This window comes from Abrus precatorius, unplaced genomic scaffold (genome assembly GCF_003935025.1).
Source record: "Abrus precatorius isolate BTA unplaced genomic scaffold, Abrus_2018 Scaffold1, whole genome shotgun sequence".
Classification (NCBI taxonomy): Eukaryota; Viridiplantae; Streptophyta; class Magnoliopsida; order Fabales; family Fabaceae; genus Abrus; species Abrus precatorius.
Genome location: NW_020874291.1, coordinates 6,527,970 through 6,543,080, shown reverse-complemented (window position 1 = coordinate 6,543,080; position 15,111 = coordinate 6,527,970).

Below are 15,111 nucleotides of genomic sequence, written 5' to 3'. Positions count from 1 at the left end.
CGAGAAGGATGAATCTTAGACCTTCACTTTCAAAGTCGACAACATCAGCAAATCTTGCTCAAGAGAGATATTTTTGCTTAAGCGAGATCTATGGTGGTTTGCGAAGTGAGCTCTATATAAAAGGGTTCTCATGTACGAAACTTTTCATTTCCTAACTTCCCTTAAGCTCTCAAACGAACCAAACCCTTAGATTTTCATTTTTTCTCATATTAAACCCGTCTAAACTTTTATCTCTCTAGATCTGTGATCGTACGTTCATTCTATGCGATTTGAAGTAAGTTTCTCTAAGTTTAAATCTAGATTTACCGTTTGTTTCTCTTCATCTCACATTTCTTATAGATATCTTATGGTTTTTAGGATAAACTTTGATTTTAGAGCAAAATCTTTGGTTAAATCTTTGAGAAATCTTTATCTTAAGGTAAGGTGAGGTTCTACTTTATCATTTTGTTATGAATATTACTTGTGTTCTTATAGATCTTGTTATATATGATTATATGTGGATTAATCCTTGTTTTGTGAAAAATAATCGATGAAAAGTGAGAATAATTGGTTGTTTATGTGATTCTATGATGAATATATGAAAATATATTGGGAAAATATGTTACTATGTCTAAATAGTGCATGATAAGGTATATTGAGGATGATTGATATGATGTTATGATTTTGTGATATGAAATGTTCAAAGAAAATGATGCTTCATGTTTGAATATATTGTGGTTGATGTAAAAATGATGTATGTTATGAATATGCCATGGTTTGATGTATATGATGAAAAGTATGTGGAAATATAATGAAAAATATGTGTGAACATGACAAATGACATATGTGAACATGTGAATATACTCAAAAGAGTATGAGATGGAAATGGATATGATGTAAATAGTTACAGAGATACACTGGGGGTGCGAAAGATGGAGGCAATATGAATATCTTAGAGAAATGCATGGTGGTGAGCGACATTTGAGATTGTGCATAGAATATTGTGAACGAATGCACCACATGGCCACACACTCATTTTCTGCCTTGACTCCTGACCATCATTACCTTAGGTTGTCTATTGCATGGGTTGTATCCGTATTACATTAAATCATCTGATGACTATTTACATGGATGTGTAAGACTTTGGGATAGAGGTATCAGATGACTATGGCCATAAGGCGGGGTGAGCTTCATCTTATTGATTGAATTTCATAATTTTGTTTCTTGCTCTTATTATTGAAGTTGGAATCATACAAAACCTCCCATTTAATTATTTTTATAGCGAATGTTTGTAACATGTTTGATGAACATTTTCAATCAAAGTCATTGGAGACAACCTAGGCTTGCATCCTAGAATATACATTTTTTTTTGGCATATTTTGATGAAGATTAGTGACAAATCTTTATGCAATCTGAGCGATCATCTACCAAGATGTTGTACCTCTCCCTTGGATCTCTAGGAAAGCTTGATCTGAGAGACCTATTTCCAGGTAAGGGGAGTTGATCCCAAACCCTAACTCCTTATTGATATTTTTGTTTAAAAGTACCAAATTTCTATTGGGACCTTATATACTAAGGTTTTCTTAAAAATTTAATGTGTAGGATAGAGAGTTTGACACGAAACCCCCCTTTTGAACCCTAACTTCGGTATTTTGTTTTTGATAATAAAACTCCAATGATTCTCTAAATTGTATTACTACAAATGAAATTTTGGGTATGAGGAACTAATAGTTTAATCCAAAGATCATATAGATAAAATTTTATAGTAAAAAGATGAGTAACTAAGCTTCTGGAAAATTTTTAAGATTTTACTATTATTTATGTATGAATAAGTAATATTGAACTTTAGAATAGACGATTTTATTAATGCTGAGAAAGTGTGTATGTTGGATTATACGATTGGGTTTGGAGGTGTCCGATCTCCAGCACGTTGTATTGATTTGTGTTGTGTGAAATTGTTTAAGGATCTTTTGTGTTAGATGGATATGATAATATAAATATGAATGTTTGTTGATGACTGATGCATGTTGGAATAGGTGAAATTATGTTGTTAATGAAAAGTATTATACTATTCTCAAATGAAGAAAGAGTTTTATGTATGAAATGAAATGATAGGACATGATGATGGAATTGTGAGAAATGTGATTATAAATACTTGAGCCAGAATTGATTGATCGATGTGATGATGATATAGGTATTGTGTGCATCAAAAGTGTGGACTTATAATACATGTATTGTAATACATTAAGTTATACGATCAAGACTCAAATATTATGACACATTGATATATGAAAAGGATATGGAAAATAATGAGAATATTTGAGAAATGCTGATAGTAAGTATAGATAGCTATAGAGATACACTAGGGTATATAGTCCAAAGAAGATTTAGGAAATCTTTGGAAAATAAGTATGGTGAATACTAAGTATAAATGGGTGCACAATGAATTGCTGAAAGTGAAAGCATTCACAGGCCACACACTCATTTCCTAACAAGACTCTTGACTATACCTTTGCTAAAAGAGGTCAGGTCGACACATGTGTATTCGTGTTGCTGCGACTAACCAGCGACTATCTATGCTATGAAGTCCTCAAAGGATCCCAGGGGCAATGAATGTGAATGTGTGATGAATATGGATTATTGTTGTACTCATATGATTATAATGTATGCATTGTAACATGTCGGTTGATGTAGTTATGATATATGTGTTGTAATGCATCGATGAGTGCGATTAGGCACATATATTGTGATACATTGATTGATATGGTATAATACATGAATTATGACGTACCCAAATACAACTCAATTTCAAGCAAAGAGAAAGACACCTCATAATAGCAACACACATAACTCTAAGAACTCTCGGGGTAAGGTTAGACATTCCCAATGCAAGGGACCTCGTGTGGTCCAAGACTGCCCTATGTCAATCTTGACTTGTAACTACTATGGAAACAAGGGGCACTTAGCCAATATTTATTGATCAGCATCTTAGAAAAGTGGAAGCGCCAATAGAAACAAGAAATGTGTATCTAAAAGCAAGGACTGCTTGGATTCAATAAAATGTTTTCGGTGCAGGGGACCTCATATGTTGAAGAATTGTACATGACTACCTACAACGTGCGACCACTGTGAAAAGACAAGACATTCAACGAATGATTGTCTGTTTATAACATAAAAGAAAGAAGGTGCAAGTGGAAGTAACAAGCTAATATTCGAGAGACAATGATTCCCTGGATTTTAAAAAAATATGATGTATTTGTGGAGGACTGTTGTTTGCAATCTAACACTAGCAAGTGCACTAGAATTGCAGCAAGTGATGAGTAAATTTAAGATCAGAATATCGTCTCCACAGGGAATTTAGGTTTCAAGTACCACTTCACAGAATTATAACCATTTGAGCCATACGAATTTTGGAATGAGATTTGTAACATATAACAGCAGTAAACAAAAGCAATTAAAGTAAAGAACTTGCAGAAAAACAGAGTATGTAATGAAATGAGATAGGAATGAAGAATAGTTAGGAATTTACTTCACAAGAATATTAGTATTAATTCAATTATGCCTCTGAACATTCAAGAACTTGGTTAATTGACAATCAGTTTCGCATAGTAATAGTCAAAGGTTAATTCCTTAACTCATTGACCCTAACAATCCACTAAACCTCCCTAATCCCTTAGGTGAGATTCAATTTCAAGTTGCATTAAGAATTAGAACTATAAGATTGCAGAATTAGGTCTCCTTATCCCTAAGAATCCCTAAACTCTGGTTGCCAATTCAGATCGGAGCAAACAATCCAATTCCCATTGGTAACGATTCCTCTTGATTAATCAAATGAATTTCCATTCAAAGATTGCATGAAAAGCAGAATTAACAACTCAATTAATCCAAGAACTTAAAGTTCAGAAGATAAAGTCGAATCAACACATCAATTCGAGTTCCATAAACCCCTAACTATGGGAAATTAAGCACACATTGCAACAAAAACAGAGAAAGAAGAAGAAGAAGATGAAGAAGAATGCAGAGCAGCCATGGCCACGAGCTCCAATCCGATCCCTCTTCTTGGAGCTTCAAGCTTCGACCCCAATCTTCTCTCCACTCTCTCTCAACGAGAATCTAACTAACAAAACAGAAAATGAGCAAAAGACCCCCGTTTTCGCGCTTCAATCATGTATATATAGAAACCCCAGTTCTGTGCGTTGTCACTTTTTTTTCACAAGAGTAACTACGCAGAAGCTTTATGTAGTGCGCATGTTCACTTTGAAGAGCAAGAGTAACCACGCGCAACTTGCAGAGTTGAAGGCTTCTCTGGAACATTCACTTTTATTCATAATAGTGGCAACGCAGGAGGTCAAGGGCTGCGCGTGATCACTTTCGTGAGTAATAGTGACCACGCGCAAGCTGTCCTGATACAAGTGTCTCTGGAACGCTCACTTTCATTGGCGAAAGTGACAACGCGCAGCTCATCAGGAATGGAGTCTTCTCTGGAACGCTCACTTTAGTTGGCGAAAGTGATAACGCACACTGGCAACGTTCACTCTTGTAAATAAAAGTGATTACGCACAGGCTCTTCTTCTCTTTTAGGCTCTGGAATGATCACTTTCACTAACAATAGTGATCACGCCCAGGCTGCATCCCATAATTCTTGTATTTTGGAGTCCAACATTGCCATTCTTCCTCTTCCTTTCCATTGATAATCCATTTCCATGACTTTTGCTCAGATTATTCCTTAAAAAACAAGATAAATTCCTTAAGAACTAAGCATAAATTGTACAAATGCGAAAATAACTACAAATTGAAATAAAACTTTCAATCATTCTCTTTTTCTGAGTTTTTCTGCTTTCTTCATATATTTTCCTTATTAAATGAGCTAGAATTATGCTAAAATATCAGTAAAAATATGGATTCATCACCACCCCAAACTTGAATTTTTGCTTCTCCTCAAGCAAATCAAACTAAACCAAGGGTAAGTTCCTGCATTTTCAAATTCAGTTCATAAACTGCCTATTTCAGATTTTTCTAATTTCTAATTCTGTGTTTTCTGCAAGATTTTCAATCAAGTTGTTCATCCAAATACTCATCATGATATTTTTACTGCATAATCATCATTGAGTAAGAATTGCTACCTACGTTCATATATTTCATCAAATTTCATGTGAGTACAATTAATCAACATGATCACAGCTCACTTGGAAGTGTTTCTCTCATCACTCAACAGTTTTTAGGTGCTGTTTTCACTCTAAATCATCAATTTCACTGCATTCTACCATATGCTTGCCCAATTTCTCCATCTCCTCTGCTTAGTACAATTAATCACACATCTAGAGGACTTTTTCAGGTTATAACAAGGCTAAGGTTAGGGTAGGTATCAAAGAAAATGGAAAATAATACATGCAATTTCAAAAGATCAGAGGCATTTTGAGTGATTTGTTTTAAAACTAGTCTGGATCTACATTATTCCTCCTTACTTCTCTCACTTATGCAGCAAACAAATTTTTTTTCTTGCAGCAGAATTTTCACTGATACTTTTCTTCTTTTCTTGCTTTCAGTCACTATTTTCTTTTCTGCAGCACTTTGCTGCACTTCTTTTCTTTTGAACTCACATTTTTGTTCTTTTCACAGCTTTGCTTCATAAATTTTTCATTTTGCTGCAGCATTTTTGTTCTTTCTTTCTGGCTTGTTGAATTCACACTTAGATATTTCCCACCCCAAACTTAGAACATTGCTTGTCCTCAAGCAATTAAAATCTGGATACCACCCCAAACTTAGTTTTAAAACTCATTCTTGATTAAACTCATTATCCCTTTGATCTTTTGAATGGTAAAAATTGGTTTTTCAGCAAGGCTTATAATGAGGTAATTTCAAGAAAAGGGATATTAAGCTCAAAAGGGTGAACTAAGACATTCAATCATAAAGGAAGGCATTTAGGCTGACTAGGTATAATCAAACATAGCCTCTATCATGTGGGTGGAAACTGTAGCATGCATATTCAATTAAGAACAAGGGCAAGTTCTAGAGAATACAGCCAAATATGATTAATCACACAAGAAAAAAATTAGACAGCTCAAATCTCACTAGGTATTTATAAGTGATCATGTGGATGAATGAAAACACAATGCACTTTTCAGAAATATATGCACCTAGTGGCAACTGCCTCATTTTTGAAAATACAAGTGTGATCTCATTTTGAGAATGGGAAAAACAACTTAAAAAGAAATTCACACAGAATTCACAAAATTGTCAATCATTTTTATTTGATTAGCAGCCAGCAATTTATTATCTATTCTAGTATTTTGGTGTTTTTCAGGAATAATTCAGTGTAATTGTGAAGCTAACTCATGAATAAGAGGTAGAGAATGAAACCCCCCTTTCATGGCAGCTTGTGCAAGTGTCAGCTTCCAAGGTGTGTGAGTGTTGTGTGGTTGTGACATTTTCTGCACAAAACACCAAAAATTCCATCAATTATCAAGCGAAAAGGGATTGAATTCTGCAGAATTAATGTATGTTCAAAATATAATTGTTCAGAATTAGCATGAAACCAAAATATACCAAGTGTGCAAATTACAAACCCAAATTCTAAAATGAAACCAAAAAGTTTGAAACTTAATTACAAGACCATCAAGAGAAAATTCGAATTAACAGAAAAGAAAACAAAAATCCTAAATTAGTCATCTTGAGCATCCTCCTCATCAGAAATTTCATCTTCATCTTCTTCTTCATCCTCCTCATCTTCTTCTTCCTCCACCACTTCTTCAGTTGGCTGTGGAAAATGAGTCTTGTAGATTGGTAAGTCTTTAAAGACTGATGAGCGTAGACATTGAGCATTCTCGGCCAAGTCTGGTGTGTGATAAAGTTCATCTTTGGTCATTCCCATCTTCTGACCAAGATTCATCAACACACATTCCACTAGCATAGTTCCTGCCTTCAAACTGTTGTGGAGCTCAGTTTGTCGTTCAGCCAATTGATTTTGCCTTTCAACCAAAAGATGTAGGATGTCCTTCATCTTCATTGGTTTCTCCTTTCTGAATTGGGTGGGGATAGGTGCAGCTGAAGTGCAGGAGGTGGTGGCATAGATTTCCTTTACCATTGAGACAGAGATAGGGGGAGCAGATCTGATTTTCTCTTGGTAGTCTCCAACTTCAACCCCTGCATCCTCACAAAGTAAAGTGATTAATGAGAGAAAGGCTAGTGAATCTCTTTTTGTTTTCAGAATATTTAAGATACATTCACTAATTACTTCCCCTGCATCAATATACATATCATTAACAATAGCAAACAATAATTCAGCCCTCTTTACTGCCAGGGTTGAACTATGCTTGACTGGCATGAAAGAGTTCATCAGAAAAGTACTCCAGACTTTAGCAAATGGTAGCAGGTTCTTGGTGGTGATACACTTGGGTTTCTGGGCGAGGTCAGCTGCCAAGTTGTGCCTGGCCTTCCAATTCTGTGCAGGATTTCAATATAATCCTTGTCTGGACTATTCTTAAAGTCAGTGAAGTCCATCTGTTCAGGTTGCCTTTCAGTGTAAATTTCCAACACTCGATTGATGTTGGCAGCAGTGAAATCTACCCTCATACCCTTGACCATTGTGTGAAATTTGGGAATTTGGTCTCCCTTGAACCGCATTGCATTTGCATAAAACTCCTGTGTAATTTCTCTCCAACCATTATCAGCCAAGGAGCAGAAGTTGTCCCATCCCCTTTTCTGAATTTCTTCTGAGTACTCAGGGTAGTTGCCTTCAGCAATTTCAAAGGCTCTATCTGGGACAATCTTCCTCCTCAGAATATTTGCCTTGAAATAGTTTTCGTGAGCAATACTCCTGAATCTTGGATCATGATCAGTAGGGGTAGAGGTAGAAGGAGCATTTCTTCTGGTCGGCTGAGGTGGTGAATAGGTTGCAGGTGTGGGTACACTTGGCTGAGGAGGGTCGGCGATTTCAATGGGTGAGGAAGGTGAGACACCATCAGTTCTTGCTCTTTTAGTGGTTGGAGAATTCCTGGCTGTTCCAGCTTGCATATTCCTGATAGATCTCCTTCTTGGAGTGTTGCTGGCAGATCCAGCTTTGGTCTTCTTAGAAGGTCCAATTGGTGTATTCAAAGAAGTTCTGACCATTTTGAAGTGGCTGCAAAAACAAGCAAGTAATTTGACAGTTTAAAATTCATGACACAGAATTGTGACAGTATACATCTCTTTACTAGATAATTTCAATCAATCCATGTGCAGAATTCCAACTTGCAGTATGTATCTTTTTACAATCAGTTGCTGTCATGAGAATGTAATCATATAAACACACAAGCACTATTGCAAATTACTAAGCAATCACAGTCAAAATTTGTTAAACCTTTAAATTTGTAGTTTAGAGTGCACACTTTCAAAGCACATCAGGTTAACGCAGAGATGCTATTATTGGTCATCAACATATTTTTTTTTTACATGCTCTCTTAACTTTTCAGATATACCAGAACTTAGGTACAAAATTAATCAAACCATATTCAGGGGATTTTAAAATGGCCTTCATAATTTGTTCCCTCAGAGTTCACAATTTCACCAAGAATGCAGAAAAAGAATCACAATTTTCAACCAAATTTCAACTACTAATGGTTCCTAAAAGAAATTATCTTCTGACAGTAAAATTCCATCCAGAATATTGCCTATTGTTTCTTTGAATCACATACAATTAGAACAGTGCACTCATTCATTATCATCATAGACTAAATATCCACTAAATGCAGGATTATCAGTATGCTATCTGTACAATCAGGCAGTGCAATATACAGCAGTAATTCGTTCCATACAACTCAGTTCAGACATCAACATTTATATATTGCATGCAAAGAGTATTTTCGTTGATGGCAACTGGAATATTTCTATTTCTTTCAAAGTCATGTTCAGATTTTTCGCATAATGCAGATGTGCATATGTTAACAGAGGAGATTGAATGACTTTTAAAACATATTCACAGTATTTAAAGTTCCTTAAATCGAATACGCTCAAGATATTTCCCCACTTGCCATTTTTGACATTTTTCCAGAGTTGCAACAAAGAAAAACCCTAAATACAATTTCGTAAAATGCAGAGAACGTACCTTGAGCTTCAGAAATGTGAATGACAGTGAAAAAGAGGGAGCAATTGCTTGCTGGTTGCTTCACGAAAGATTGAAAGTTAGAGGAATTTCAGAGGGAAATGGGGATTTAGGTTTAAATGGATGTGAGCGTGGTTCCTTTATATTGAGTCTGGGGTTACGCGTGTGCACGTGCCCACTTTTTAAGTGAAAAGTGAACGTTCCCTTATTCATAAAATTCTGCGTTATCACTCTTGTCGAACAGAGTGAGTGTTCCAGAGAACTTGAAAATTTTGAATGCAATGCGCGTTATCACTATTGCTGGGCAAAGTGATAACGCCAAGCTTATTGCTTGAACATGGTTACTTTTATCAGTAAAAGGAGTAACGCGCTATGAAATATTCCATACTTACGTGCGCGTGGTCACTCTTGACAAGGAAAGGAAGTGATCCAGAGAGTGTGTTTTTCCCATCTGCCTCTGCGTTATCACTCTCATCAGTGAGAGTGATTGTTCCAGAGAGCTGTGTTTCCCATTCCGTTTCTGCATTATCACTCTCATCAGCGAGAGTGATTGTTCCAGAGGGGAAATCTCAGAATTCCATCTCTGCGTGATTGCTTTCCTGCAAAAGAGTGATTCCTTTCATCAATCCAAGTTCTCCAAACTTTAATTGGCTCACTTAACAAATCATAATCATTCCAATACACACTTACCATATAAAATACCTACTTCCCTCATCATGTTCACCCTTAATTACATATGCAACATTCATCTAAGGCTGAATTCTGCAGAACAAGTATTCACTCCCTACTTATGCAGTTTTGACTTTTACATTACACACTCCTATCATGAACTCTCAATTCATTCATCATTTTCGCTCCAAATTACAGATGCAACAAACATCACAGTTGAATTCTGTAGAATTTCTGCTTAACATATTCACAATGCAGTTTTGACTTTTCCATAACACATTATAGCATGAAGTCCAATTGCATTTATCAGATTCGCTACAAATGACAGATTTAGCATGCTTCAAAATTTACCTTTTGCATCAAAATTACAGAATATGATGAGTATGATGCAGAACTTTGTATTTTGCAGAAAATTTGCAGAATTTGATAACTATTATTCAGACTGTACAAGAACTTTAAGCATTCTAATTAATTCCAATCTGCATTCTTGTTTCAGCCACCAGATTTATTCTAAACATCAGATTCAGCAAGGTAACCAAGATGAAAAGTGCAGACTTTGACTTCTATGAACACTGTTAATTCAAAAATAATGCAGAAAAGTTAAATTGGGTTAGAAATGTGAGTTGCCTCTCACAAAGCGCTTCTTTAATGTCATTAGCTTGACATTAAATGTTTCTCACTCAAGAGAAACCAGTTTCATGCATGATATGTTCCTTGTAAACTCCTCTCCATGATAGATCTTCAATCTTTGGTCATTGACCTTGAATTCTCTCCCTGTTTTCAGATCTTCTATAAGAATTGCTCTAAAGGGAGAAGTTTCCTTGATTAAAAACGGTCCAGACCATCTAGATATCAGTTTCCCTGGAAACAATTTTAATCTTGAATTGAATAAGAGTACTTGCTGGCCAGGTCTGAAATCTTTTTGCAGAATAAATTTGTCATGGATCCTCTTGGTTCTTTCTTTGTACAACTTTGCATTCTCATAAGCTTGTTGTCTGAATTCCTCCAATTCATGCAACTGTAAAACTCTTTTCTTTCCAGCACTTGACAAATCAAAGTTAAGCCACTTGGTAGTCCAATATGCTCTGTGCTCCAGCTCTAGAGGTAAGTGACAGGCCTTTCCAAATACTAGCTGATATGGAGACATACCAATTGGAGTTTTAAAAGCAGTTCTATATGCCCACAGTGAGTCATCCAGTTTCTTTGACCAATCCTTCCTTGAACTGTTCACTACTTTCTCTAGAATTTGCTTGATCTCTCTATTTGAAACCTCCACTTGTCCACTTGTTTGTGGATGGTATGGAGTAGCAACCTTATGCTTCACACCATATTTCATTAATACAACTTCAAGATACTTGTTGCAAAAGTGAGTACCTCCATCACTTATCAGCACTCTAGGCACACCAAATCTTGAAAAAATGTTCTTTCTTATAAAAGAAATCACTACCTTTGCATCATTTGATCTGGTGGGAATTGCTTCTACCCATTTAGACACATAATCCACTGCAACTAGAATGTATTCGTGTGAGAATGATGGGGGAAATGGTCCCATGAAATCAATCCCCCATACATCAAATGGTTCCACTTCTAGGATGTTGGTTAATGGCAGCTCATGTCTTCTTGAAATATTTCCAGTTCTTTGACATTTATCACAGTTTTCCACATACTTCTTGGCATCTTTGAAGAGTGTAGGCCAAAAGAAACCTGCTTGCAAAACTTTTGCAGCAGTCCTTGAACTTGCATGGTGGCCTCCATATTCTGAATTGTGACAATGCCATAGTATCTCAGCTTGCTCACTTTGTGGAATGCATCTTCTAATTAACCCATCTACTCCAATTTTGAACAGGTATGGGTCTTCCCACACATAGAATTTGCTGTCATGTAAGAACTTCTTCTTTTGCTGCCAAGTAAACCTCTTTGGAATGAATTGAGTGGCTTTAAAATTTGCAATGTCAGCAAACCAAGGCATGTTTTCCACTGCAAACAACTTTTCATCTGGAAATTCTTCATTTATTTCCAATGATTCAGTGGTTAAACTCTCCAAAGGAAGTCTGGACAAGTGGTCAGCAACACTGTTTTCTTTTCCTTTCTTGTCTTTGATTTCTAGCTCAAATTCTTGGAGGAGTAGAATCCATCTTAATAATCTGGGTTTTGCATCTTGTGCAGGATTTAACACTTTGCTTGAATAATAGATAGCATGTAATTTCCTATCTTTCCTCTGTCCTAACACAGCACCCACTGCACTATCACTTGCATCACACATGAGTTCAAAAGGTAATTTCCAATCTGGTTTTGCAAGAATAGGTGCAGAAATCAGTTTCTCTTTTAAAACAGAAAATGCATGCAAACAATTATCATCAAATATGAAATCTGCATCTTTTACAAGTAAGTTACTCAAGGGTTTAGCAATCTTGGAAAAATCTTTTATGAATCTTCTATAAAAACTAGCATGTCCTAAAAAACTTCTAACTCCCTTAACATTGACAGGTGGAGGGAATTTACTAATGACTTCTATTTTAGCTTGGTCCACCTCCATTCCTTTCTCTGAAATTTTGTGACCAAGGACAATGCCTTCTTGTACCATGAAATGACACTTCTCCCAATTCAACACAAGGTTAGTATCTTGACATCTCTGCAAAACAGTGGATAGATTAGCTAAACAATCATCAAAAGAATCACCAAAAACAGAGAAATCATCCATGAACACTTCTATGATGTTTTCTACCAAATTAGAAAAAATAGAAAGCATGCATCTTTGGAAAGTGGCAGGGGCATTACACAAACCAAATGGCATTCTCCTATATGCAAAGACTCCAAATGGACATGTAAATGCAGTTTTCTCTTGATCTAAAGGATCTACAGCTATTTGATTATATCCTGAATACCCATCAAGAAAACAATAAAATGAATGTCCAACAAGTCTTTCTAGCATTTGATCTGCAAATGGTAGTGGGAAATGGTCTTTTCTGGTTGCATCATTTAATTTCCTATAGTCTATGCACATTCTCCATCCAGTCAAAGTCCTAATAGGGACAAGTTCATTCTTTTCATTAGGTACAACTGTCATACCACCTTTCTTTGGAACAAATTGGACTGGACTTACCCAATTGCTGTCAGAAATAGGGTATATTATTCCTGCATCTAACAGCTTTATGACCTCTTTTTTAACTACCTCTTTCATGGCTGGGTTTAACCTCCTTTGTGGCTGCACAACAGGTTTAAAATTATCCTCAAATAAAATTCTGTGCTTACAAAATGAGGGATTTATACCTTTCAGATCTGCAATACTCCAGCCAATTACAGATTTGTGTTCTCTCAAAATTCTGAGCAATTTTTTCTCTTGTTCTTCCTTAAGTTCATTGTTGATGATGACTGGATTTTCATGATTCTCATCCAGAAATGCATACCGCAAGTGTGAAGGGAGTTGTTTCAGTTCTAGCCTTTGCCTTTCCTCTTCTTTATCATCCTTTTTCAGCTCTTCTTTCACTAAATTTTCTGCAGGTTTTTGGATCGGCAGAGCTTCCAATTGCTGCTGCATTTCCATGATATCTTCTTCATTCAGAGTTTCAGATTTGTCATTCCCTGCAGATATTATCTCTTCTAACACAGCAGTTTCATCAAATTCTTTCATATGGTGTTGTGTAATAAAAGTATCCAGTATATCTATCTTCATACATGTATTATCTTCAACTGGATATTTTAAAGCTTCAAACACATTAAATATTACCTTCTCATCTTGAACTCGAAGCATAAGTTCACCTTTTTGCACATCTATTAAAGCTCTTCCGGTTGCAAGAAATGGCCTCCCTAGGATCAAAGGAATGTTAGAATCCACTTCCATGTCCAGAATCACAAAATCTGCAGGAAAAATGAACTTGTCAACTTTAACTAATAAATCTTCAACAACTCCATATGGATAAGTGTATGATCTATCAGCTAGCTGCAGTGTAATGTTGGTAGGCTTCACTTCCTCTATGCCAAGTTTCTGTAGAACAGCTAATGGCATCAGATTTATGCTTGCTCCCAAGTCACACAATGCTCTTCCCATAGTGCAGTTTCCTATTTCACAAGGAATGCTAAATGATCCAGGATCTTTCAACTTTTGAGGAAGCTTTCTCTTGAGAATGGCACTGCACTCCTCTGTCAAAGGTATTGTTTTATCATGCTCTAGCTTCCTTTTTCTGGAAAGTAGTTCTTTCATGAACTTTGCATATGAAGGCATTTGCTCCAAAGCTTCTGCAAAAGGAATGTTAATTTGTAATTTCTTAAAGACATTCATAAACCTTTCAAATTGTTCCTCTTGTTTAGGATTTTGGACTCTTTGAGGATAAGGTAGCCTCTTGTATTTTTCTGGGTCTATTGGCTTACAAGTTTCCTCAAAGAGTTGCTTTTTGGTTTTCCTTTCAGAATTCATGGGAACTTTTTGTTTTTCTTCTGAATGGTCTTTCTTCAATAGTTTAAAATTTCCTTGTTGCAGATCTTGTTCAATGTTTCTTTCTGCTGCATCATTCACTTTCTTTTCTGCTGGTTTAGGGCTTGCAACTACAGCTCCACTCCTTGTAGTTATGGCTTGACATTGCTTTTTAGGATTGATTACTGTATTGCTTGGAAATCTTCCTTCATCCCTGCTGGATAGTTGTTCAGCTAATTGTCCAATCTGTGTCTCTAATATCTTCATGGAAGCTTCTTGGTTTTTGAAGCTTGTTTGAGTCACCTTCATAAATTGCAGCATAGTCTCTTCCATCTCAGTCAACCTCTCATTCATAGGTCTGGAAAATTTCTGATTTCCTTGAGGTTGAGTGGATGAATTCCTCTGAAGATAAGGCTGTTGTGTTGTTGGACCTGCATTAGAAAAAAGCAAATTTGAATTAGAATTCTTTGCAGCAGAATATTGATTATTCCAATTAGAATACTGCTGAGTTCTATTATTCGAAAATTGAAATCCAGGGGGATATGATGGTTGTTGTCTCTAAAAATTATTCATATAATTCACTTGCTCTTATGGTTCACTTGTGGATGCCTCACATGCACCATTTGCATGGTTTCCTCCACAAAAATCACAACTTAGCTGACTGGTAGGCATACTCCCTGTTTGCAGATTGTTGATTTGTTGTGTTAAGGCAGCTAATTGTTCTGAAAACATTTGATTTTGTAGCTGATTTTGTGCAAGAAAAGTTTCCAGAACTTTAGCTTCATGACCAGAGTTTCTTCCTTGATTCCTTGAGTTTGAATTCTGATACATTGAAGATGCCATCATGTCAATAATCCTTTGAGCTTCTTCCAAGGACTTTGTATTTAATGAACCTCCAGCAGCAGCATCAACCATTGTTCTTGTTACTGCATTCATCCCATTATAAAAAGTCTCCAATTGCATCCAATCTGGA